At 34.1% G+C, this 26,444-nt stretch overlaps 1 pseudogene; it reads left to right on the top strand.

Annotated features, from left to right (window-relative positions):
* LOC141561942 (biogenesis of lysosome-related organelles complex 1 subunit 2-like) overlaps window positions 1–16,680 on the top strand; it is an 85,494-nt pseudogene extending 68,814 nt beyond the window's left edge.
* Window positions 16,681–26,444: the final 9,764 nt, after the last annotated feature.

Consider the following 26,444-nt stretch of genomic DNA (forward strand, 5'->3'; position numbering starts at 1 on the left):
GCCATAGTTTGAAGATCTCTTAAGAGTCCTATAATATGTGATTTTATTCACTATTCAATCAACATATAAATTCTATGAAGTATGAAATGAAATAGAATTTTATCACATTTTTCATAGGTAGGAGAATTTTCTGCATATCCTTATCACCAGATTATCATGGTTTCTATAGTATTTTAGCTACTATTTGTTTTCAACAATGAAAAATTATAATCAATATTTGCTATAAGTGAACAGGAGGCAGGTTTCAAAAAACATTTTGTGCATTCTCTTATAATGGAAGGATTGAAACCCAGTTATGCTTTCAGCTCTACATCTTAAATGACAGACATTTTGTGACCATGATGTTATTGGACATTTTAAAGAATCTGAGCTTTGTTTTAATATAGGTTAATTTATTGTTAATTTTGTTATTATGATATTATTTTTCATATAGGTTCAGTAGAGTATGTAACTCCTCTCCTTGGTCCCTTTTTCTTTATTCTATATACAGTAGGTCAGATGAGTTTAAGGAATTGGTTTTTGATCTGAATTCAGCATTTTAAGAAGTAAAATGTCTCTAAAGTAGCATTTCATTGCAGTTAGTAGTTTGTATTGAAGTTTTCATATTATCATAACTTTAAAATACATATTGTATTTTCCTTTACCCTGAGCTCTTGGAAGCTATTTACATTCAAGAACACAAGGCACCAGTTTTCTAGGGGGGGGGGGGAACTCAGCTCCATCCCTACCTTCCTGCTAAGCCTCCTTATTCTTCTTAGGTCATACCTGTAGCTATCACAAGGAGATAATTCATTTCCTGATGCTATTCACTTAGCTTCCTTAAATCACTAAGGATCATAAGATCAAAGGACCATAGATTTATAGTTGGAAGGGACCTTGGAAGTCATCTAATCTCATCCTTTTATTTTGTCTCTGAGTAAATTTAAGGATGGAGAAATTAAAGGATTTGCCTAAAGTGACTCAGGTAGTAAGTGGCAAAAGTAGGATTAGAACTCTGGTCTTCTAACTCAGGAACTTTGAATATAGCATATTATAGCAGCAGCAGCAACAGGTGGAATTTGGAGTACAGAGTTCCACTTCTATGGGGCCTGTCCCCTTCTCTGGCAAAAACTAGGGTAATTTGGAGCCAGCTTCTATTACAAATTGATATTTTAATTTTCAGTGTGAACATTTATGCCTCAAAAATGCAGTTGCTACAAATCAGGGCTTGATTTATTGTTTCATTGATTGCCTTATGAAAATGTTAACAGTGCAGCTTAAATTTTGAAGTGAATATGAATACATTTTTTGTTTTCCTAGATAGCCTAGTTGTTAAACATTTACTAGCACACCTCTGTACTGCTCTATAAACATTGTCTGAACTCAGATTAATGTAATGTGAAAAATCATCACCAGATTAGATCTTGTAACTGTGGGCTAATAATAACAATAACAATTTTTATTCTATAATATCATAATGTAACACATTATTAGTATAATAAAAATCATAATAACTGGCATTTATATAGTATTATGGGACAGAACTTGAAACAAGGTACTAAGTGGAATTGAGGAAACAATGGTTAAATCTAGTTTAGTATTGATTTAATCCTGCAACAAATAATGGTTTCCTAGTGATATAATGATTGGTGTATACTTAATGTAGAGGATATAAACTGGGAACCTCAGCCAGGATTCAATTCTGAGAGATTCAGAGGGCAGAAAAGGAGGCATGAGCTCTCAGAACCAAGGAGAAAGATAGGTCTCTAAGAAAGCTAACCGGGCGCAGGAAAGGAGACAAGACTGAAGAAGTTAATAAAGGATTTGGACTTTAACCCCTGGCTACTCCTGTGGTGATTACTGAACTGAAACAAAGGCTGCTCCCAGAGACCCCAAGAAAACCTCAACAGAGAACAGTACATTTTAGAAAGAATATTACAATATAGCACTTTAAAGTCTACAAAGTGATTTTCATCCATTATTTCATTTGAACCTTCCCAGATGCCTAAGCAAAAACACAGGCTCTGGTATAATTTTAGGGGTAACAGGGAAGTCATTCTGTCTTCCAAATCTTACCTCACTAGATAACTACAACTCAAATTTTTACTCTCAGCATTTCATTTCTTTAATTTAAAGCTTTGTTGCTTGTTAAATGCAGATACCACTGGGAATGGTATTAGTTTATTTCAATTAAATTGAATTCAATAACTATTTATTCAGCACCTTAAATTGTGATTCCTTGAAAGCTAATATTAGTCATCTGATAAGGTCACAGCTTTGCTTTCTTCAAATAGATGATTCACTATCCCAACTGAGTGAATCCCAACTGAGGAGTTAAAAGTGTAAAGAAAGACTGATTCTGAGCAGGAAAAGAAAAAAGCAAACCTTGATAGAAGTTTCTTTGAAGGTTGTGACTTAAATCTTTTGTGATGAACAGAAACAGCAAATATTTGTTCTGCTTTTTCAAGAGAAGTTGAACAAAACAATGTGCTCTTGATGAAAATGGTAACGTGATAAAATGCGGTGTTTCCAATATGACTTAGAAACAAAATACTAAAATATGCAGTGGAAAACTTCCACATTTCCCAAACCTTAGATAGCATAAGCAGAAATCACAAGTCAAAATCACAGGCAAAGAAGGTTGATTTGAGTCTTTGATATCAATGTCATTGTTCCCATAAAATTCATCCTGTGTGATTACGCAGTCCGTCAGACTAATCATTTTAAAGCATCTGAAACAATGCAATATAGCCCTCCATTTAGATTTTTTGAAATGACAAAACCCTAGTCTCAAAGTGTGCCTTCTGCAATATGGAATTTTGCAGGCTTTTGTCCTTTTATGCTATATTTTCCTCACTAATTTTAGATGACCTATATAGTAGTTGTGAATAGTATTATTTTTACATATAAAACTATTCTATTACAACTGTACAGCATTCACATTTTTTTGTTACTTTTTCTAAACAGATCATATCTTTACACATATAAAATTAGCTGACAGGTAAGAAAATGCAGCATCTTTCATTTTTTATTGCTTGCTAGTTATTTAAATGAACAATAGCCTTGTCAGCTTTGGAAGCCAATGGCAAAATGGATTCAAAATACAAATTTAAAAAAAAAATCTTGCAGAGGAGGATGAGAATGAAAAATTATAAGCAATTTCATTTCATAAAACAATAATTTGTCTTCCATACTCTACTCCAATTGGGGTAAAGAGAAGGGAGAGAAATGTCAGTCTTGCATCTCCAGTGAGTCCCACCTGGAAAGCCAGAAGAGTAGAAAGTTGACATGGGTTTGACTTTTTAAAAAGAATCAAAGAGTAGCCATCATGAAAATGAATTAAAGTAGTTAAGTATTTTTATTTTCCCATAAGGAAAAACAAGGGGAAAAAAACCAAGATAAATTGGCCACTGAGATTGAGTCAGACTACTCTGGTTCTGCAATTATTTTTCTGGAGTAGTGAAACTGCCAGCTCATGAGGCCTGTGGGGAGACCTCTTTCCTCAAAGCATGATAATTCTGAGGGCTTGAGATACTGATTCTAAAGTTATGTGGAAGAGAATTCATAATAAAAACTTGGAACAATTCATGGACCTTATTAACATTGAAAAAAAACCACAACTGAGAAAATCTCAGCAAATAAACAATACCCATGTCTCCTTAGCTATTACTACAAAATTTTTATGAGAATAATCTAAAATATCAGGTAAGGACATCCTTAATGACAGTGTGAGAAGAGATTAGTCATACTTTTACAAATGATATTCTATAACCACATTTTTACAATTGAAGAATTGAATGGAAGATGTAGAAAATACAAAATTCCTTTATGTAAATATTATGTGATTTTTGGAAAATGCCATCTTGAAGGCATTTTTAATTTCAATTTCAGTTTCAATTAAGTGTCTCCTATTCACATGTTAAAATCATATAAGCTTCCTTAAAAGATGTATAACAGGTGGTTCTTTCCCTCAGAAAGTTCTCATTTGGAAAAAAGTGAGACACTAGGGACTAAAAGATAAATTATATAAAGGCACACAGAAATGTAGACTGAAAATTCCTAGGCTTGCTTTTCCACTTGTCCTTCAAGAGATTTCTTTCTGTCTAATGCTCCAAGATATTCCTTCAACATGGTTGGGGACAGAGAGGATCCTGTGGTTCTAGGTAAGGTGGGCTACTCACAACTGCTTGCTACTTTTGGCTCCTGATACTACCACAGAACCAAGGTAGAACTTGGAACATGATCTGGAGAACCGTATTCACTAAGGTGGGGATCTTGAGTGGAGAATAGATGAAACATTGTGTCCCCCAGACAGACCATCACTTCATGTGAGACCATTTTTCTAGAAGAGATCAGATGGAGCTGCTTTGAAATCTAAGCAGTTAGTGAGATTGGGCTGGGAGATTATTGAGGTTTTTCTTTGTTCTGCCCCCCTCCCAATTCTTTAGAGTCAATCATAGTGGCAAAAGAGTATAATTGTCTTTCTCTGTCTCTGTCTCTGTCTGTCTGTCTATCTCTCTTTCTGTCGGTCTGCCTATCACTCCTCTCTGTATGTGGGGGGAGGATTAAATAAAATAATTTTTTTGTTGTATCTATTGATACATTAGCATTTCAAATGTCACCTGGGATGATCGCTAAGTAAATGTACATACCCTTTCCAATTTTAATTAATAATTTTTTTGTTATTCTGAACTTGAAGATCAACAACCATGAAAGAACTGCAAACCCCCCCTCCAAAAAAAAAAAACACAGAATAAGAGGATCATACATGAAGTATGAATTGCTACTCCATTTAGCTTGCATTTTAAATTAATTTTATAATTATAATTTTTTTGACAGTACATATGCATGAGTAATTTTTTTTTTATGACATTATCCCTTGTATTCATTTTTCCAAATTTTCCCCTCCCTTCCTCTACTCCCTCCCCTAGATCTCAGGTAATTCCATACATATTAAATGCGTTACAGTATAACCTAGATACAATATATGTGTGTATGCATTTTTAAATAATATAATTCTACATTTTAAAGTTGGTTGGCTTATCTGTCTCCTTCTAGATTTCTTAGTCTCTTCTGTGCTTTTAAAATGTTATAATGACCAAAAAATTTGTATTGGTGAGGACACAGCCAACTAACCAGGGGAGATGAAAGATTATTGTGAGAGTAGATACAATAGAGGGGGAAGAGAGAGCAGAATGGGATCATTCGATATATAGAGCAGTTTTTACTTGGCAAAAGGAAGGAACATTTTTTCCTTTTTCCTAGAAGTAGGAGATTAAGTAGGAGATAGTAGAAGAATGCATCAGAGTTCGAGCAAATAAAGACAGGGGTAGAAGGAGCTCTTGGTGAATGGTCTCAGTTTCTTAATGACATAGGAAACATATTTCACAGCTAAGGGAGTGAAAAAAGGGGGAGTGACAGGAAGTTTGAGAAAGGATAACAGTTTGGAAAAGTCATTGCAGTATGACAGTGAATCAACTAGTTAGTTATAAAAGGATTGCCTTTCCAATTGAAATTGTGTAACATTAATTTGTAGTAGTCCCAGTCAGAACATTTTCATAATTTTCTTCAGCTTCACTTGTGTATGTAGGACCAAGAGCAGTGGATGATGAGTATAATCCAATACTGAGGCTTGGCGAGGCAAGGATAAGGCAGTAAAGAACTGAAGAGGACTAAAGCTTGAATAGTTACAGTGAATGATGTATGTATTCTGTGATGTCCTAATTTTCACAAAATATTAGAGGAAGGCATCCAGTGAATGAATGAATGCATGAACAAAATATTTATTTAGTATTTACTGTATTCAAAGCACTGTGCTAAACAGTGAAGATAAAAATAGAAAAATAAACAGTCCTTGTTCTTATAGAGCTCACATTTTAATGGAGGCAAATAAAATATAAGAAATTGTGCTTTGCACATTGATTATAGTCTATGTAGAGGGTTTGTCGGAAGACTCCAATAAGAACTACACAGAATTTATAAGGCATGAGTGAGTTTAGATGTTCTCTGGTAGTGGTATTGCTCAGTAAAACACATTTTATCCGCAAAGTTTTTTTAAATAAAAAGAAAAATTATGCAGTTGGATCATTCATCTTAACTTGATTTAGCTGTGAATGACTTTTGGTTGTTTCTGAAAATCGAATCTATCCCCAATTATGAAGCTATAATATCTTTGTGGATATAAAAGGAGATGTGATATTTTCTGAAGGCAACTTCTAACACATGTAGCTCAATAGAGCAATCCTGAAATAAGTTGAATAAAAGGACTTAAATTAAATCTTCTGGAGGAAATGACATGCATTTGAATTGATAAAAATCTTTCTGTTTAAAATCCAATATAATTATTTTATAATGACACTTTTTACATATTAGTATGATTTAAGGATCAAAAACATGTTTTGGTAGTGAGGGTGAGGCAGTAAGGAAGAATATAATGGTACTGGGGAATGAGGTATTTGAAGGGTGAAAAGACATTAGAAGTATACAAAAGGGAACAAAAAGGGAATCCAAAAAGTTTCTTCTGGTTTTTCTCCCTGGGAGTTAGTCTTTCAACTCTTGTGTAAAACTATGTTTTTGGTACAGAAAGATACTCATGGTTCCATATTGATATGAGTGAGTCACCTTGAAGTGAGAAATTGGAGTTTCTGAATTCTTGGTCATTTGTTAGGAATAGAGCTTATTTTACACAATTTCAAAATTGAAAACTAAATTTATAGGTAAGGTCTATTAAATTTAACTTCTTTAGATTGCATTCATTTATACTCAAGATAGCTACCTGGAAATTCTTAATATGGTTTTTCTAAAAGTGACAACATATGCTTCTTTAATTCTCAATTCTAACACCTACACTTATTGATTGTGATACAGTAAAAAAATGTGCTACAAAATTACATGTCTCCTCACTAATTTTAGATTGGCTACATGCTTATGAACACTATTAATCTTACATGCAAAACTGCTCTACCCTTATTACAGCCACATAGCTTTTAAATCTTCTTTTGTTAATTTACCAGCAGAGCTCCCATTGTTTTTCCAATGAAAAATTGGTCTTTTTTATGGAGTTCAGAGTCAGTAATTTCCTTGTTCCAGTTCCATTAACTTCCTGGTAGTATTGTTTGAAGCATCTAGACACTGATGTGTAATCCAACTGTTTCCCTAATATGTGGGAAGTAGCAAATGGCTTGTTTATCTCATAAACAGTTCTAGTGCAGGGAGTGTGTGTATGTGTGTGTGTGTATTTAAAATTCCTTTCCCATGAAAATTCTGGCCAGACTAAGATTGGCATAGATTGCATTGCCATTGGCACCAAATCATGTTGAAAGAGTTGGAGAGAAAAAAATACAGAACTATTCTCTTGCTGACTTCCTGTCATATTTCTCAAAACTCAAATTCTTAGATCTGCTTTGGACTTTAAATCTTGGCAAATGATCTCCTCTATTACTTTAGGAAGACCATCAGTTCATGGATTTAGAGTTTTACCCATTGAAAGCACTTGACATTTCCACATTCATATGACCCCCAGGGCTTTAAAATTTTCCTTATCTCTGAGTCTATGATCCCTCTATGATTTCATAGGATTTAGATTTAGAAGGGACATTAGAAATCTAGTTCAACTTTCTTATTGTAAAGATATGAAACCGAGACCTAAAGATTGTGTCTGTGATGAGTGGAATTCAAATCCAGTTCATCCATTCCAAAATACAGCATTCTTTCCACTATACCTTATGCAATGGCATTCCCCTTGAGTTTACATAATCTTGATGACAGCCCACTTTAACCTCTCTCTTATTTCCTTATTTCTTTTTTTATTTCTTCCTGCTTCAGAGAAATAGGTATCTTTACTTGTCTTCAAGATGAACCCTGTTCCACCCTATCCTTTTCCATTTTCCCCCATCAATTATCCTTTCACATTTTTAATATCTTTAATATGTCCTCAATTGCCTTTTTTTCTTTTTTGAGAAATATGTTCAGATTTTTTATAATCTGAAAAATCCTCTTTAAGCTCTAATATTTCCCAAATCTATCATTTCATCTCTTTCCTTTCTATTCACTGCCAAACTTCTACAAAACATAACCTCTTTTCCCTGTTCCTCTCTACTTCTTCAACATGCACTGACTGCTCAATTTATTGCAAACTAGCTTCTATCCTCACCACCTTACTGAAACTATTTAATCAAAGGTCATGTGTAACATCCCAAATGCCAAAAGTGATGTTCTTTTTTCAGTGTTCATCCTTCTTGACTTTCTTGTAACATTTGACACAGTTGGAACTTCTGGATATATTGATTTCCTTGGTTTCTGTGACATTACATCTTTCTGTGTCTCTTCTAACCTCTCTGACTGATGAAAGTAACTCATAATAATGACTATCAATTTTCTCAGGGAAATATAAGCTGAGGTTATCTGCTGACAGAAGGTAAATGGGATTTGGAGACTTGAGGAAAAGAGTAAGTATAAAACTGGTGCTGGGGGGAGTGTTACTGATAATCAATAAAGGATGAAAATATAATTACCATGAAACAATAGAGATCTACTAGAAATTGAGGTGAAATGAATTTGTAGTGGACATAGTCGATATGATTTCATGCTCTGTTCTACAAATCTTGGGCAAAAACAACAGAAAGGTTGAAGGTGGGGGTACTTAGATATGGGGATTAGCATGGTAGGATGAATCAAATGTAAGGGAACAAGAGATTTTGTAAGAGGAAAGTTCATTGTTTAAATGGTTGATCATTCTGGGTCAAAAGAGTTGTAGGTTGAGAACATGATTTGAAGTTAGAAGAGCTGGGTTTGAATCTTATTTTTGTCATTTACTGGTGGTATGATCTTAAGCAAATTGCTTCATCTCAATTTCTTTGTCTGCATTTGAGGGATTTGTACTAGATGATCTTTAAATCTTATCCAGTTTTAAATTCTATGAACTTATGAAGCTGAAAGAGGAATGCTAGACTGGAAGAATAGGAAGAGATTAAGATTTCAGGGAGTCATGATCAATTAATCAGATATTAAGCATTATGTTCCAGGCATTTTGCTAGATGTTTTATTGCAAAGACAAAAAATGAAACAGTACCAACTTTTTAGGATTTTATACTATATAGAGGAAGATAACATACAATTATCCCTTCATATGTATTTGGAAAATCTAAATAAAATTTTTTGTATCTCCCTTTATATAGAGAAGAAATATGAATGACTCTTGTATTAAAAGATAAAATATGTTGATATTATATAAATACTATACATATGTTCTGTAAATAAACTTTTTCTGTGTTGTCTGCTGGTCTTCCATGACTCATCTTTTTCTTCTTCAAAATATCCCCCCAAAAAAATTCCCATTTAATTTCTTATGCTGACTGGTGATATATGATGGAGAAAAACTTCATGTAGAAGGGATAACTATGCATATTTATAAGTAAATGTAAAATAAGGCATCTAGGTAGAGCAGTAGATAGAGTTTTGGACCAGAATTCAGGAAGACTCATCTTCTTGAGTTCAAATCTGACATCAGGTATTTACTAACTATGTGACCCTAGGAAAATCACTTAGAGCTGTTTGCCTTACTTTCCTTGTATGTAAAACGAACTAGAAAAGGAAATGGCAAATTATTTCAGTATCTTTGCCAAGAAAATTCTATATGGTGTCTCAAAGAGTCAGACATAGCTGAAAATAATTTGATAACAACAAAATGCAAAAAAATAAACAAAATAGATATTTAAATTAAAAAAAATTTTTTGAGAGCAGAAAGTGGGACTTAAAAGGAAAAAAAAAGCTTATGTAGTAATAGTTGAACTAAGTTTTGAAGGAAACTAGGGATTCTAAGATATTAATATATCTATTTCACAATTCATGAGTCAGTGGATTGGCCTTAGAGAAAATTCAGAAATAAGTGAATCATATATGAAATTCTCCTCATCTCACCTTCCCTTTTCCAGAAATTCACCTCCTTTTCAGCATCTTCTAGATCTCCCTTTTACAGCCTACAGCCAATTTACCTGGCCTTTTTGTTGCCATGATCTTCTCCAACAATGAAACACATCTATCCAGTATCTAATTCTTTAGAGTCCCTGGTATTACTTAACGGATCTGATAAACTCATTTGTTCTAAAGGGTGAAGTCCACCTGTTTATTTCCAGACAATTTATTTCCAGTCAAGTTATGAAGGAGGGAAGAGTAATTTCTGAGGATGAAGATGAACATAAAATTTATAATAATGGGAAAAATTAACCTGATCCAATCAATCTTGGAAAAGAATGAAGTCATATGACCAGTGCAAAGGAATGTGGAGGAAAGTATTGCTATTCAGAGGAGAGTGGGAATAGATGTCCTATGTGTGAGTGTGGAAAACCTATTGGGGGATACAATGGATACTGAACAGATAGCCATGAGAGTAGAGTCAAATTCAATCACAAATGAATCAGGAAATATTTTAGTTATCTTCTTCATCCAAAGTATTGTGGCATGTGCTGGTAATACAAAGGTAAGTGGGAATGGGGTGATGTTGTAAAGATTCTGGGTCAGATACAGCTCTGCAGACCTTTCCACTTCTTAGATTAATAATAATAACTCATTATATAGCTTTTTAAAATCGGTAGAATAATTTCCCTAAAACTGCAAGAAGTAGGTCCTCTATTCTGAAGATGAGGAAACTGAAGTTTAGAGATGCTAAAGTGACCCAAGGATTGTCAAAACCAGTATTCAAATTCAGTGCTTTCCTAACTCTTTGCCTAATATTCTTTCTGCTATACCATGGTATCTCTTTTCTGTTTTTATTCTTCTTTTTTTTGAGAGGCAATTGCTGTTAAGTGACTTGCCCAGGGTCATATATATACTAAGTATCTGAGGCAGGATTTGAATTCAGGTCCTCCTGACTACAGGGCTGGTGCTTTATCTCTTGCATCATCTCTTTTCAAACATAGGGAATCAACAGAGTTCAATTTTACAGCAAGGAATTAAAGATTTAACTTTTAAAAATAATTATTATTTTTGTTGATAATCACTTAATCACTTATATTTCCCACATCTATTTTTCTTTCTATCAATTCCTAAAGAGTAACAAAGAGGGAATAAAAAAATAGTTCAGCAAAATTAAACCATGTAATTAAAAGTGTGACTTACATACAGATCTCCATACTCATAGTATCCTGCTTCTACAAAGAAATAAAAAGAAGATATATATTCATATGCTCCTTTGGTCCAAATTTGGTCATTACAATTCACAAGCATTCAGTTTCCATTGTTTTTCAGCAAACAATTATTAAGCACCAGCTCTATATAAGACACTGGTTTAGGCACTAGGTTTACAAAGAGGTTTGCCATAAATCTTATTTGGTGGCTGGGAACTAATACAAAAACAATCAAAATGTATACTGTTATGTTTCATTGTCCTCTAGCAAAGGGAATTATTCCTTTATTGGAAACGAGAGAACAAAAATATTCAACAGAAAATAATATCCAAGACAATTAAAGTGATAATAAAAGATCACTTAATTGTCCTTGATGAAATAGATCTTTTAGCCCTGAAGAAGCCCAATGATGAGTTGTAATTGCAGATATTTCAGTAATATCATGAAAAACCTGACAGGTTCCATAAGATTGGAGAAGGGCAAATACTGTTCCAAACTTAAAAAAGAAAAGCATCTGCAAACTACAGACCAGTAAGCTTGACTTCCATTACTGAGAAAACTAGAGAATCAATCATTAAAGAACAGGGTTGCAAATCTCTAGCATGGCTTCATCAAAAACAGATCATGCCACAGAATAACTTTATTTCCTTTCCTTCCTTCTTTTTTTTCTTCCTTCCTTCCTTTCTTTCTTTTTTCCTTTCATCCCAACTCTCAAATTCAGTATTTCTGAGATAAAGGGGAAAATTTAAAAGAAGCAATTAAAGGTCTAGGCAAAATTCAAAGAGAAAACTGAAGGAGAGTTTAATATCATTTGAGGAATGACACTACAGGAGATTTGGAGTCTGGAGGTGGGTTAGTGGTTATATATTAAGTGTATATGTCTAATCTTTCTAAAACTAAAGTCTAAAAATTTCTAATAAGAAAGTAACAAAATAGCCTATTATTGTGGAAGTGTGGTACTTAAGGCAGGACTTCACTGCCTAAGTGAAGAATTTGGCCCATGATGACTAGGCAAACTATACAAACCACTTCATATATAGGATCATATACTTAGAGCAGTGATGTCAAACTCAAATAAAAACTGGGAAGCTAAACTCTATATAAGGATTTGTATAAGGCCACCTGTTGACTTAGAAAACTATATATTATCTGAGTTCTATTGTATTTTTAAATAAAAACATTTTCCTACATCCATAAATATTTTGTTAAATATTTCCCAATTTGTAAATGTAATTTCCCAATTACATTTTAATCTGATTTGGGCTACACTTGGAGAGTGTTGTTGGGTGCATTGGGCCTATGGGTTGCTGTTCGATACCTCTGATTTGAGGTTGGAGGAATTTTTAAGATCATCTAAGCCAATTTCTACATTTAACGGGGACCCAGAAAGGTGGAGTGATTGGGATTCAAACTCAGGCTCTCTGATTCCAAACTTAACGTTTTGTCCTGTGATATCCAATTTGTTTTCTTGTTTTCCATGCGTGTGTAGTAGTGGGAGGAGATGTGTTGAATAGAGCAGACAATTGAATAATCAGTTGTCTTTTTGTAGTAAAGACAATGACTAAATCTATTGTTGACAAGCTCATCTTCTTCTTTATGAATTATCCTTATAATTCTGCAAGCAATTATAACTTACAATGTGCCAGTATTTAACTATGTGTTGGAGCTATAAAGATGAATAAAATATAGACCTTCGTTTCAGAGTTTATAATCTAGGAGAAGAAATAAGACAGGTATTACAAATGGCTATAACACAAGATAGAAAGAGGTAAGTGTCATAATAAAGGTATAAAATGATTAAGGCTTTGAAGAAGAATAGCTTACTTTTATCTGGTGAGGGAATAGGAAAAAATTTCATGGAGCAGCTAATATTTATGCTGGTCTTGAAGGAGGGGAAAGATTTTTCAGCAGCAGAGATGTTTGTGCTAAGGAAAATGCATTCCAGATTTGGGATCAAGGAGGGAGAGGGGGGAGGAATAAGCATGGATGTAGGAAAACAGGATACATTCAGTGAATGGTAAGAACTGAATTTGGCTGGAACACAGAACTGATTCCAAACTATATTTTCAGGAGGATTTTTAATACCAGGTTATGGAAGCTGATTTTTTTTTTTTTTTTTTGAGAAGGCAACAGAGAGCCTTTGATGATTAAATTGAAAACCAAAAGGGATATATTTTGTCATTTTACAGATGAGCAACCTGGGGTCCTTAAAGTGACAACCAAAATCATGTTGATGTTAATAACTAGGAGAACTGTAATTCAAATGCAGGTCTTGTGATTCCAAAATATAGATATTTTTAAATAGAAATATTTTTCTAAGAATTGTGCTTAGGGAAAGTAATATGGCAGTAGGTGATTGATTGGTTTTTCATCTTCATGTTCAAAGAGGACAAAATGATATCACTATATTGTGGCCAAAATATAGTGTGTCTGATTTGGCTTACATGCCGAACACAAATAGTCCATATGAACAAATAGTCTAGAGTAGTGTAGGGTTGAGCCTGAAAGCAAGATGACTAGATAAGGAATCTTGGACAATAACAAAACTCTGTAATATCTTAAAAAAGGAACAGCAAGTTGTACATAATAGATTTGCAGTTTCATGTGCAATCATTTATATATATATATATATATATATATATATATATATATATATATACTATGTGATAGAAATGCTTGTTTTATTCCATAAATTAAAAATAAAATAAAATTTAAAAATAATCTTGATGACAGGTAATATAGATCTAAATTTATAATGATGACAGAGGGGACAGATGGGAGGAGACAAATGTGAAACATATTTTGTTGACAGTGGATTTGCACTGGATATAGGGGTCAAAAGATGGAAGTGAAAAAGATTCCTGAAATTTGGGAGAATATGAGTGGTATTAAACAAAAATAAGTAAGTTCAAAAGATTGATGTGTTTATTATTAATATTCTTTTCTTCTTACCCTCCTCAATTTGCTAGCTTGATTATCGTATTGTTCACTAGCAAGCCCATACAGAGGTCACTCTTCCCTATAGGTGAAGTACGCATCTATCTAGATAATATAATATCAATGGTATCATGAAGGACAAAGTCTTTCATTCTATTCTTAGAGAGAAAAATTAAAATACAAATACCTTCAGGGAGAGGTTACTTACTAGGAGAGATAACATGTGTAGATATAAAAATAAATATTTGCCTGATATCAGAGTCACTTTAATTTGGAGGAAAGAGGTAGAGTTGGCACTGAGTGCCTAAAATAGAGTTTCAAGGAAGGGTTAGGGGAGCACAGAAAAGAGCTTGGTGGCTCTTCCTATTTCACGATTTTCTTCTGTCAAAAAGCTAAGGGAAAGAAAAACAAATAGGGCTCCAATTGTTAATTTTGCTACTTATCAGTAATTCTAGTAAAAAAGATTTGGTGGAGAAAGGAGGTTGACACTGTCATCTAAAAGGACATTTTAAAATTGTCTGTGGATTTAAATTATTTATGCTATCTTGTTTACTCATTAACACATATAATAGAGAGTAGATGGTATCAGTTGAAAAAGTGACAGGAAGGCAAGACTTCCGTAATTCATTCTATTTCTCAGTCTGCCAAAGATGAACTAGATGCCATGCTGTAAACAAGTCATTCACCTCAGTGTCCCTTATGTTCTCGAGGAATGAATAAAAATGACGACATTAGCCCATATCACAAAAGGATCATGGGCTTTAATGAATGTTTTTGAAGTGTTTTAAGGTCACTAAATGAATGTTTCCAAATGAGTACAAACTGGAAAGAATAATAATTTCTCTTGTTCTAAAGTTTCACAGGGGATATGAGAGTCATTAAGCAGTTATAATCTCAGCATTGTGTAATGCTCCTTTTGGAGCCTTACTTGAAATTTTGAATGCCAAAAAAAAAAAAAAAAAAAAAAAAAATCTTACAGTTGAGAACAATTACAGATGTCTTGTTACTGAAGAAACGTAAATCATTCACTGCTTTGGGTTTAGTCCATGGCTCTTAGTTTAATATACATACTTTACAAGGTGTTAATTCAATTTGTTTCTAACAAAGATATGTAGTGTTAAGATTTCTAAATTTTCATTTTTTTTTTAAGAAAGCATATTCATTAGAAATCTCTATTCAATAATTGGTAATAGTCTTCAGTGTACCATCAGAGAATTTAGTTTTTTAAATGATCTCAATGACCATTTAGTCCAATTATTTCCTGAAAAAAAATTCCCACTTCAACATACTCGATAAACACTTATTAGAATTTACATTGTTTCATTATATAACAAGTACCGTCTTGTTTTGATTATAAAAGGGAAAGAAAACAAAAGAAATAAGAATTTTTAGGTGTATTAAATTTAAATGTAAAAGTTTTGTGCATAGTAATTAGTGTATTATAATGCTATTTGCATGCATATTATAAAAATGATGACTAATTCATATTTTATTGCTATATAGCAACATTATTAACATGTTGATATTAAAAAAAAAAGATGGGTCTTTGTTTCTATGGGAAACTTGGGATCATTAAAGGAGATACAAAAATAAAACATGGTCCCTGCTCTCATGGAGTTCATGATTTTTTGAAGTTGATGGAGGGTGGCAGGAACAAAACATATACAATTCCTTTGTATGTATTCCCTTACATCTATAAAATGACTTAGATTCTCAGGTTTTTTCTGGCTCTAAATCCCATGCCTCTCTGAAGTTCTGTCTTTCTTATCTTCCACATAACATGTTCCCTCTTTCTTCCTTCAGGATGTCCTGGTCTTGATAGACACCACCTTTTGCCAATAATAACACCCTGGGTCCTGGTTACTTCATGGGAATGAAGTCTCTAACAATGATGCTGCCTTTTATGCATCAGGAGTTGGTTACTCAGAAAACTCAAAATGGCATTAGGCAATAAAAACTAGCTGAGCCAAAACAGTTAGTAGAAATGCTAGATTCCTAAGTTAAAATGTCATATTCTCAAGTTATTTTTACAGGAGGAAAATTGAGATCTAAAAGGACAAGGGGAACCATTTTTGGTCATCATTGCAATTGCTTCCTAGCCATAATCACTGAATGTGTGTGGACCTCAGTCAAACTGAGATCTGTTAAAAATCTTAGGTTGAAAAAGCCAAGGTCTACTTTCCTTCTGCTCTGTCTTCTCCCTTTGCTTTTTCCCTCCCCTTCCCTTCCTTTTCCCCTCACTTCCCACTTTCTCTCCTCTTTCCCATCTCCATCATTCCCTCCATCCACTCTCCTTCCCTTCCTCAGCTAGATAATGAAGTGGTAGAGACATGGAGTCAGCTGAGGCGGACATTGTGGGCTACGCCAGGATGTGTTCTCCACATGATTGACTATAGAGCTGCCAGCCACCAGTGAAGACTTTAAACTTCTGGAAAACATGAACAAACTGACCAGCTTGAAGTAACTAGAAAAGAAAGATATAGAGGTAAACATAAATAGAAACTTAAAGGCAGCATTTCAGCCTTATCTGGATCAGATCACTTTAATTAAGGAGCAAATAGCAGTTCTTGAGTTGGCAGCCTGTAAGTTGGATTCCTATTCAAAGAAACTCAAAGCAAAGTACAAGAAGTTAGAGAGGTGATGAAAGTATTCTTTAGCATAGAGATTTTAACTCCAAGAATGTTTCATAAGAGCGGAAATGAGTGAGATGGAACTTATCAAAGCCTATGTTTCTGTTCCATAAAAGGCAGTGTTGCAGAAAAATCCAAGGAGAATCATAGCTCTACCCATAGCTAAATGAAGAGACAACCAATTACAATGAGAGTATATTGGAAGTTCTCCAGTTAGAACTAGCTTTCTAGTTCAAATCTGTTTTATGGATCTGTGGTAGACTGGAACTAAGTGACTTTCCTGTCAAATTAAACTTATTTATTACTAGATTTGGTCATGTGAATAGAAATTGCCCTCTCCAAAGTTATCAATCACTTCTTAATTGCTAAATCTAATGACTTTTCTCAATTTTCATCCTTTTTTTTTTTTTCACAGACTTTGTCAATGTTGATCAGCCACTTCTATATACTCCAGGTTTTCATCACACTACTACTCTCTCCTGTTCTCCTGCCTCTACTTCCTATCTGACCATTTTTTCTTCATTTTTCTTCTTAGATCTTCATCTAATTGCCTGCTAAATGTGAATGTTCCACAAGGGTCTATCATGGACTTTCTTTTATTTTCCCTGTACATTAAATTACTTAATGAACTCATCAGCTCATAGCTTCATTATCATCTCTATTACAGATGATTCTCAGTTTTATTGATCTGACCTCCAGTCTCCCAAAATCAACTGCATCTCAAATTGGAGACCTTTTGATCTGGATGTCTCATCTGAAATTCATCAAGTACAAAACTGAACTCATATTTCTTCCTAAATCTTCCCTTCTTCCAAGTTTCCCTATTATCGTCATTTGTTGTTGCTTAGTCATTTTAGTTATGCCCACCTCTCCATTTGAGGTTTTGTGGCAAGGACTCTGGAGCTGTTTGCTATTTTCTTCTCTGGGTCATCTAATAGACAAGGAACTGAGGAAAAAGGATTAAGTGACTTGCCTAGGGTTACATACTTAATAAATGTCTGAGGAAGTATTTGAACTCAGATCCTCCTGACTATAGTGCCTACCTTACTGACCCCTATTATTATATATAGAGCACCTCACCTGGCACCAAAGCTCACAAACTAATTGTTATCCTCCATTCCTCACTTTCTCCTACTGACATTCTCAATCTATTGTCAAATCCTTTGTAACTTTTCTTATGTGTGTCTCCTCTGACAAGCTGCTCCCCTAATGCAGTGCCTTATCACCACATTTCCAGACTAGTCAGCAGGCTCCAGGCTGTTCTACCTGCCACAAGTCTTTCTCCACTTCAATCCTCCACTCAGTTGTCTGTCAAATCAGTCTCTCTAAAGCTTGACCAAGCTACCCCTTTTCAATAAGCTCCAATGATCTCCTGTAACTTCTAGGATCAAATATAAAACCCTCTGGTTGTTTTGAAAACTCTTTACAACCTGGGCTTCTTCCTATCTTTCTAGTCTTCTTAAACTTTACTTTCATTTGCTTATTCTACAAACCAGCAATGCAGGGCTTCTTTCTGTTCCTAGACCATCTCAATTTCATCTCTAGACCATTTTTCCTTGGTATCCCTACCACTTAGCACAGTGTCTGGCACATAGTAAGTGATTAATAAATGCTTATTGACTTTCCTTAATGTGAATTGCTGCTTCTCTAACCAAATCCCTTTAATGAGTCCCTATTGCCCAGTGAATAAAGTTCCAACTTGACATTTAGAGTTATCCTTAATCCAGTGCCAACTTATCTTTGCCAGTTTTACAATAGTCTTTCACATATTCCTTGCTATATCAAAATGGACTCATGATCTCTTACATGTGATCCCATGCTTTCCTATTTCCTTGCTTTTGTTTGTACTGTTCCACATACTTGAATCACTTTATTGATTCCCTTCTCACTGCTAAAATAAAGTTAGTCCTTTAAAATCCAGCCTAAATATTATATTCTCTATGAAGCCTTCCTTAGTTATGACTCTCTACCCATCAAGATCACCTAATGCTTTGGTTTGTAACTGTTTAATGCATTCACTACTTTATTTTATTATAATTATCTCTATTTGTGCTATCCTTCTATTAAAATATTACCTCCATTAGGGCAGAAATTATGTCTATAACAGCCTTATGGTTTCGTTGGTGTAAATAACTCTCAGTGAGGAAACCCCTTTTAACAATGTAGGTAAGGGGCAGTTGATGGCACGGTGGATAGAGTGCTGGTCCTGAATTAAGGAGGACTTGAGTTCAAATCTGACCTTAGATACTTAACATTTCCTAACTGTGTTACCCTGGGCAAGTCACTTAACCCCAATTGCCTTAACAAAACAAACAAACAAAAAAACAATGTAGGTAAGCAATTTCTCTGCAACTGATAGTCTTAAGAAAGTTGCTTGTGTCACAGAGCTAATTCAGTGGCTTGTACAGGGTTGAATAGCCAGTATGTGTCAGAGGCAGGACTTGAACATAGGCCTTCCAGACTCTGAGGTCTTATCCCATTTTACATTTCCTTTGATGTTCTGCACACAGCAGGTACTTAATAAATACATATTTATTGAATTAATCAATCAACCCTCAGTCAATCAATCATTTTCGCTCTTGAGTCTTCAATTTATACCTCTAGCTTTTTCCACTAAATTCCACTTAAATTATAGATCTTTATTAAGAACGACTTATAATCTAAATTCCTCTTTCTTTTCAGCTGATGAATTATTTTAACATTCCCTCAGAGCAATTTCTAGTAGTATACTGGGTAATATGGATAATGATGCTCAGTTGCCTTTGGGGAAAATGGATTAAAAGGGAACAATTGGGCAAACAGCAAGGATGTTCCTCCTATCTCTGAAACTGAGTTGGGGAGGCTAATTTGACATACCTTCCTGGCACTGAGGGAGAGAGAATATAAAACAAATGACATTGATTTACCATAAGTCTTTTAAGGATTGGAGATAGAATTTGACTGAGTAGTGTAAGAAAGAGAGATACTGTACTTTCCTTCTCACTATCCCATTATCCTATCTGATTGAAGTGGAGGGAAAGAGCAGTGAAATAGTAATGGAGGACAGTAATTGGAAGTATTGCAGAAGAGAAGCAGTCAACAATGTCTGCTGAAAGTGGCAAATAACAAGAGTACTGCTAGAGATACTTTATGGTGTGGCTCACCAATTCAGTCAAGCATATTTTGATTTCCCTTTAACTAGAGTTTGTCTCTTTTCTTGTCTCTTTTCTTTTGTTTTCTTTTACATGTCACAGGGATTGTACAGATCTGTTGGGGGGACAGGTTAGGGAATGAGAAGTATTAACTGAAGGGGAGAGAAATATTATATTTTCATGTGCTAAGACGCAAATTTAATTTATTTTCATTAAATTGTAGATAGGACTTTCAGTTTTGAATTTTGTGAGCCTGTGTTCTGATAAAGATGTAACCGATGACTATTGTAGGGAAATGCCAGATATTAAAATTCCCAAACCATCTAGGTGAAGATGAGCAAAAGAAGTTAAGACTTCCCCAAATTATTCCTTAATGTCAGTAGAGAAATTATCATACAGAAGTTATTTGCAGATCTTCAACAGGTTATTCTGCTGACACCTCAGTTTTGTAATTATGAATTTCATATGTCTAAAACAAAACTTATCTTTTCTCTGAAATCTTTCTTTTCTTTTCTTTTTTTCCCCTTTATCTTCCTACCTGTTCAACTACTTTTCCTTCTTTCTAGGCTCTAATTATATTTATATTATAATTATAATTATATTACATATATATTAACTAATAATATATTAATATATTATATATATATATATTAATTGAGTTGAACTGATTAATTCTTACGAACCTAGTTTGAGTGAAGAGAGTACAGAGTGTCTTTACCATTCCTGGTTATGGAGAAATAATTATTTCACATTTTAGTGTCAGAAAAAGACCATAATATGCTATAGATTACATGCATTCATATATAATACTTGTATTCATGAATAATATATTTATCACATAAATACATGTGTATCAACATATCTGGTGTCCAAAAAGAACCAAAGAACAACTTTAGTTTTCAATCATCAACAGACAATGTTCCAGAAGTTATAAAGTCACAGAAAATCACAGATAATTCCCAACTTTTATACTTAAGGAAAACCAGGCATGATCACTCTGCTCCTTTGCAATGCAATGAATGGTGTTACTATTATCCGGTAATCCTGACACTGTTCAATTCTTTCTACTAGCTCATATATAATTTTTGTTTTTTTAATAGTGCTTTATTTTCCCAAATGCATGCATTTTAACATTCACCTTTTCAAAACCTTGTGTTTCAAATTTCTCTCCTTCCTCTTTTCCAAGTCAAAAAGCAATCGGATATAGGTTAAATATGTGCAATTTTTCTACTAAACATATTTTTATATTCATCGTGCTATCCAAGAAAAATCAGATCAAAAGAGAAAAAAACAAAAGAAAGAAAAAAAAAACAAGCAACAAGCAGCAATAAAAAGGGTGAAAATACTCTGCTTTGATTGAAATTCACTCTCCATAGCTCTCTTTCTAAATGTGGATGGTACTTTCCATCACAAGTTTATTGGAATTGCCTTGAAACACCTCATTGTTGAAAAGTAGCTTATATGCTTTTGACTTCTCACTTGAGATAACTTTATGTGTTGGTCCCTTTTTTTTTTTTTTTTTAAAAAAAAACATTTCTTTTTGCACTATAAAAGATTATCTTGAATTTCCATTTAGTTAAAAGTGGAAGAAAGTTTGTTATTTATTGATTCTGAAAAACACACAATAATACAACTACTTTTGCATAAAAGCAAACTATTACCAATAATGGCTAATATGTTAGCATTCTTTAAAGTTTGCAGAGCACTCTCTCTTACTCTCTTTCTCTCTCTCTCTCTCTCTTTCTCTTTCTCTCTTTGTCTCTCTCTCTCTCTCTATGTATATATATATATATATATATGTATAATTTCATTTGCTCCTCACAACAACTCTATTAATTCAGTACTATTATTATAATACCTGTTTTGTGGACAAGAAAACTGAGGTGAAGAGAGATTAAGCGACTTGCACAATTTGAAATGTCTGGGGCAGAATGTGAACTCAAATTCTCTTAATTTCAAGTCCAGTACCCTATCCACTATTTTACTTTGCTACCTCTAAAGTTAAAAAGCAAAACAAAAGAATTATTATAATTTACAATGTCAGTAATATGAGCACTAGTATTAGAAGTATTTAACTATTGAATTTTATATATAAACATTTATAAAATGAATGTCTATATAGGAGAAACTAGTAGGAAGCAATAGTGGTACAATGACATATCTTAATGCAAATAAGTAGTAATTTTGGTTTAGTTGCCCAATAGAAGCATGATAACAAACTCTTGATTACCCATGGCAGTTGCTGATTAAAATGGCATTAAGAAAAGAAAAGGTAATTCTCAATCCTAATTCTAGCCAGATCTGTTAGGTGGTATAGTGTATAGAGCACTCACTCTAAAGTCAAAAGAATGTTAATTCAAATCTGACCTGGGCAAGTCACTTCACATTGTTTGCCTCAGTTTCCTCATCTTTAACATGAGCTGCAGAAGGAAATTATAAACCACTGCGGAATCTTTGCCAAGAAAATCCCATTTCAGGTCATGAAGAGTCAGACATAATTGAAATTACTCAACAACAGCAATAATCTTAGCCAGGAATTTCAGGTTTTTCTACACTAATGTTTTGATATGAGTTGCAAACTAGTTTTAAAATCGACTTGGTTCAGATTCTGTCTTTTTAAAATTATTTATGTGAAGTCTTTGAACCAAATATTTTGCTCAAAAATAGTGTATTTTGGTACCATCATGCAGAGTACCCAAAAAGAAGATAGTTTGGGAACAGTCGGGGAAAGAGTAATATTTTCAAAGGCCAGTGAATAATGTTGCTGATAGAACTGTCTATGTGCTAGTAGTTTCCTGCCTTCATAGACGGTACTGTAAAATTGTTTGATCTTAATATTTTGGGAAACAAATCAACTCCTGCTGGACTAGTATGTAACTAGCAAGATTAAGCCCCATTACCACTACCCCCTGCAGATGATCATTTAGCCTTTGCTTGAACATCAATAACTATTTAACCAGAGAAGTCACTCTAGGGATCTGCTCTGGCAAGTAGTCCTGTAAGGTCCCTAGAACAAATCTGAAGGGACCACTTTCAACAATGACCCCACAAAGTGATTTACTGGAGCCTATTAATCCAATTTAACTCAACAAATGTTTATTAAGCAATGACATTTTCACTATGCTAGTTTCTGAGTAAAACAAATAATATTAGCTCATAATTATATAGTACTTTAAGTTTACAAAGCATTTTCTTGACAACAACCCCATGAAATAATATTATCCCTGTTTTATAGATGAGGAAACTGAGGTCAAGAGAAGTTAAATGATTTTCTATCAGCACTTTCTCCAATAAATTGCCTTGCCTTTCAAAGGCATTTTAAAAATGATAATTATTTTTTATATGGGCAGCTAGGTAGTACAGTGGAGAAAGCATTAGTCCTCAAGTCAGGAGGATATATGAGTTTAAATACAGTCTCAGATACTTAATAGCTATATGACCCTGGACAAGTCATTTAATTCTGTTTGCCTCAGTTTCCTCATCTGTAAAATGGGCTGGAAAAAGAAATGACAAATCCCTTCAGTGTCTTTGCCAAGGAAACCCCAAATAGGGTCAGGGAGAGTAAAAAAATGACTCACTAACAATAAGCAATCTTTGGCTCTTTACAAATATCATCACATTTTTATCTGCAATAATCCTGCTATTAATCCCATTTTCCAGATGAGGAAACTGAGGCAGACAGGTTAGATGATTTGCTTAAGGTCACACAGCTCGTTAAGTATCCAAGGTCATATTTGAACTTGTCTTCCTGACTATAGGTCTAAGTCTTTGTCCATTGGCATATTCTCTAATTAGCTAATTTGCTAATATGATGGCATGTTTTCCTTTGAGACATTTATTGTCTAGTTGGAGAGATGTAACTATCATCTAAAATAGAATTGTAGAGTGAACAAAATGCTGTGACAGATTTCAGAAGAAGAGAAGACTAGTGACCCAAACATTAAGAGAAAATAGCAGCTGACATGGGCCTTGAAGAATTGGTTGAATTCCAAGTAGAAATATGGAAGGGGGAGATTCTAGAAATAGGAGAGGGAAATGAAAAAAAAAAAAAGTGAGATGAGCATTTCTAGGCCTGGTGGCAAAGCAAAAATCTGAAGCCCAACTTTTCCATTTTATCCTAAAAAACAGGAAGAAAGATGTCCAATTTTGAAGAAGGAATAATAGCCAAAGAGAAGAAATAAGCAAAATAAATCAGAACAAGATAATATTAAATAAAGGAGTTAATGGGAATCAGCAAACGTTTCACTACTTATCCATTTCCTTTTGCCCCTGATGACTCTCTCCTTCCCCCCATAAACCAGGACTCTATTTTGATTGTGAAAACTCACCTCAAGATTACAAGTGAATTGTGTTGATAAACTGGTTTCAATCCATATATTCCTGGGGATCATAATATTTAGTCTCCTTTTCAGTTTGAATTCGTTCTTAAAATAATTTCTTCAGAGGCAGAATTTTGAACCCAGGACCTCTAGTTCCAAAGTCAGGGATCTTTCTATTGTACAACAAAAGTTTGGATTATTATAGATTTATCCAACTAGAGTCAGCTCTTGAGAAATTATTTCTGGTAAACTCTACCTTTACCTTTGTTATCTTTTAATTATAGTGACCTATATATTTTAAACATGTGACCTTGACATAATGGAGTTCTCTATCTATAGTGATGGACAGTAATGTTTAGAAACTATGCAGTACTTTTGGCATAAAATCAATAAAAAACAATAAAACAATGCATAATGAAATATATGGTAGGCTGAGCCTTTTAAGCCTCCAATAGACCCTGACAATTTCCAGATAGTATGCAATCTGCATATTGAATTCTACCTTGGTCCCCTAAGATATCTCTTCTCAAAAGAGAATAGACAATGCAGCATAGTTTGTAGCTGTTTTACACATGTATTCATTAGTCATGCACTAGGTGAAACATTTAGGAATACTGAATTCAGGTGACTTACATCTTGAGGTATAAAACTTTGTGGTGAAAATTAGAATTTCTGAAGGTTAGTGCTTTTCCCAGGTCTCAAGTATCCTGTCAATGGAAGAAACTTCTAAGTCTTTATTTGAGCAGCATTTTGCTGTTTCATCCTTGAATTCATTTTACCCTCACATCTCTCTCACATGCCCTTCTCTCTTTTGCAGAGTCATTTCCCATAGAAAATAACTCACTTCTTCTCGTTTCCCTTTGCTGTAAGCAAAGTCCAGCCTCATTTTATAAAGTGCCACCTAAGCTTCCCTTTCAAAGAAACTAGGAGTTCTATAGGGTGAAAGTAAGCAGGGAGGGCATTCCAGATAAGAGGGACCATTTGTGCAGAAGCTGGAGATGTATTATAATTATTATTATTTTGGTAGAGGGAATAGCTCTGAGGCCAGTTAGGAATACAGAGTTTGTGTAGGAGTGCAATATGAAATGAGAATGGAAAGGTAAGTGAGAACCAGATTGTGGAAGATTTTAAATGCATGGCTGAGTTGCTAGAGAAAAGTAATTGAAGGTTTTTGATAAATGGATTTTATGGTGCAATTCATATTTTAGGAATATTCTTTCTGACCCTTCCTCCCTCTCTTCTTTCCTCCCTTTCCCTTCTTTTTCTCCCTTTCTCTCTCACTCCCACCCTTCTTTACCTCTTCTTCCCTTCCTTCCTCCCTTCCTTGTTTCAAGGAGAGGTCCTTTCCTTCTCCCTTCCATCTCTCTTTCCCTCCCCTTTTCTTCTTCCCCCTCCTCTTCCATTATCTTCTTTCCTTTTCCCCTCTCTCCCCCTGCCCTCCTTTCCTTCCTCTCATTTCCTTCCTTTGTTCCTTTGTTCTTGTCTTCCTTCCTCCCTCCTTCCTTTTCTCTCTTCCTTCTTTCCTCCCTCTCTCCCTCCCTTCCTTCCTTCTCCTTCCCTCCCTCCACTTGTAATTCCTTCTGACAAAAATTTTATGTACTCATTAATATTCAGTATCAACAAGCATTTACCAGTTGCCTTTTTTTCCCTTTTTAATGTTATATTTTTGCAACCCCCAGTGGTTATTTTCTCATTTTTCCGTGTGTGTGTGTGTGTGTGTGTGTGTGTGTGTGTGTGTGTGTGTGTGTGTGTGTTTCCTACTTAAAATTTGTGGCTATAGACTTGTTAGGATCAGAGATTTAGTGATGGAAAGGTCTTTAAAGTTTATCTAGTTCAACATCCAGATTTTGCTGATAAAAAAAACTGAGACTCAAACAGTAGTAGTAAGTACTAGGGTTGTTCTGAATACAGGTCTTCTGACTAAAAATTCAGTACTCTTTCCACAGGATTACATATCATACTTTAAGGATTTGTCATTTGGTTCATATAGATTATTTCCTTCAAAATGCTTTGCTGGCATAGTTTATGAGAGCCCTAGGTCACTTCCTAACTTGGACAAGATCTTTGGAATAGGATTTTAGTGGCGCTTGTAGATATGTCTTTTAAATTCTGCTTTCTCATATTCCCCATACTAGATAGAAAGTTACCAGAATTATACAAGATTGAACACTTTGAGACAGTCAAAAGAGTGTGATTAAATTAGACCCTTAATCCTTAAAAGGAGAACCTTACTTTAAGGAATATAAGATTGTAAAAACAGTAGTTTTTTTTTTTTAATAGTATTTTATTTTTTCTCAATTGCATGTAAAAATAATTTTAACATTT

The sequence above is a fragment of the Sminthopsis crassicaudata genome, chromosome 3 (assembly GCF_048593235.1).
Source record: "Sminthopsis crassicaudata isolate SCR6 chromosome 3, ASM4859323v1, whole genome shotgun sequence".
Lineage (NCBI taxonomy): Eukaryota > Metazoa > Chordata > Mammalia > Dasyuromorphia > Dasyuridae > Sminthopsis > Sminthopsis crassicaudata.